Source organism: Galeopterus variegatus, unplaced genomic scaffold (assembly GCF_000696425.1).
Source record: "Galeopterus variegatus unplaced genomic scaffold, G_variegatus-3.0.2 Scaffold2653, whole genome shotgun sequence".
Classification (NCBI taxonomy): domain Eukaryota; kingdom Metazoa; phylum Chordata; class Mammalia; order Dermoptera; family Cynocephalidae; genus Galeopterus; species Galeopterus variegatus.
Genome location: NW_007728764.1, coordinates 13,981 through 16,310, shown reverse-complemented (window position 1 = coordinate 16,310; position 2,330 = coordinate 13,981).

Genomic DNA, 2,330 nt, shown 5'->3' with positions numbered 1-2,330 from the left:
TAACCTAAGTACAAAAAGAACTACACAAAAAAATCTTAAATGTTATTCTTATATTTTTGATAGCAGTGTTTATATTTTATTCTGGGTCCATTATGTGTGTATCATGGGATAAAGCAAATGAATGATTACATCGGTTTCTAGGAGAAGTGAGATGATCAGCATAAGACAAAGGAGATATACATGCAAGATCAGTGCAGTTAAGTAAAAACCTTATAGTGTTAAAAGTGAGTAGAATATATCACTATGAATTTTTAATGTACTGTGTTAAAAAAAAAAAGCTCTATTCACTGAAATAGCATAAATAAAACAACCAACCCTATAGCAATAAGCAACCTTTAACAATAAGCAAATAGCAACTCCTAGCACCCAGATTGTTACTTTTAATACCATTCCCCAGAATTTTAAGAAACGACTGATTCCAGGTCTGTGACATAAAATGACCCTGGCATTTCTCAACATACAGAAAATTAGGAAGCTTCTGAAGAGTATTGCAGATGAGTCTAACGGACACACAAACCAACTTAAAGAAGCTCCCATTGACGGAACGCTTGAACATCAATAAGTTTTATAGCTGCAATAAATCAACACACCAAAAGTATTTAAAATGTAGTAGACAATAAATAATTCACTGGTTATATTTAGAGTATGCTGGGAACCAATTTGTTATTTTGAAAACTAGTAAATAAGGGGGAAAAAAATCAAGCAAGCTGTATACAAACTGTACCTCAAGATACCTAAATAGTTGAGGAGAGGTATTTCTTTATAGAAAGATCTCAGCTAATAAATGAAGCAGGAGTAATAGAATTTTAATATTTTAATACCACGATTAAATAAAGGATGTAGGCAGTGATTGGTCACAAAATAACAGTCAACCAGATATCATATGCTTCCTGATGAAAGTACACCACCTTACCTGGAGTATTTTTGTCAAAAAAATTAAAGCTAAATCTGACCAATTCTCTAGATCTTACTACCAATTTACAGGAAATAGAGAAGACAATGGAACGTGTTAATTGACATAAGAATGCAATTTAGCAAAATCCAAACTGTGGGGAACTATACAGGATAAATGACCTGATTTCTTCAGCAAAAACTATAAAGAACAAAATTAGAGATGGAGAAAAAACCTATAAAACAAGAGACTTTGGAGTTCTGTCAACCAATTATAATGTATGAGCCTTATTTGAATACTGATTTGAACAAATACTTTTTTAAACAAAATTCTGCCACACTCAGAGATCTTGAACACATACTGGGTATCTAATGCTCTTAGGAAATGGTTAATTTTTAAATATAATTCTAGCTCTGTGGTTCTGTGTTTTAAATAATCCTTACATTATAAAGGTACATATTGAAATATTTAAGATAAAGTCATATAAAATCAAAATAATGTAGGTGGGGGTAAAGGAGAGTGAGTTGGATAGTCATAAAACAAGATTGGGCATGAGTTGATAATTGATGAAATTGAGTAATGGATACATAGAGATTTAGCATCTTATTCATATTTTTATATATTTGAAATTTTTTATAGTAAGATTTTTTAAGTATAGTTTGGGGTGCAAGTAGGAATCTCTGCCTATTGAAATAAAATGAATGTTTCGTTTTCCAATTCATATGACAGTATTTCAGTAAAAATATTATGAATATTTCAAAAGTTTAAAAACAACAGCCCTAGATTTAACTATGGAAAATAGGAAATGGAGATTCTTAGATTTGTAACTGGTCATTAAGCTGTTTTGTTTTGTTCGGGGATTTTTTTTTTTTTCCTGGTCATTTCAAACAAAACTCTTTCTTTAAGACATAGCTAATTAGAAAGCTCATGGTTTGTAATTTTAATTTTTTATTCAAAATATTTCAACATTTATTTGTACATATTTGTGGGGTACAGTGCATTGTTTCAATACACGCATATACTGCACAGTGATTCACTTAGTGTGAATGGCATAGATTTGTACCCATTACTCAACAATCTTTCCTTCCTCCCCGACCACTGACCCCGCTTCTGGTAACCACTATTCTGCTGTCTACTTCTATGAGAATCACTTTATATTTCTTAGATTCCACATATGAGTGATATCATGTGGTATTTGTCTTTCTGTGCCTGACTTACTTCACCTAACATGATGGCTTCCAGTTCCATCCATGTTGCTGCAAATGATAGGATATCTTTTTTTATAATAGTTGAATAGTATTCCATTATGTATATATACCACAGCTTTTTAATCCATTCATCCCTTGGTGGACATTTAGGTTGATTTCATTTCTTGGCTATTGTAAATAGTGTTGTGATGAACATAGGAGTGCAGGTGTCTCTTTGATATATCGATTTT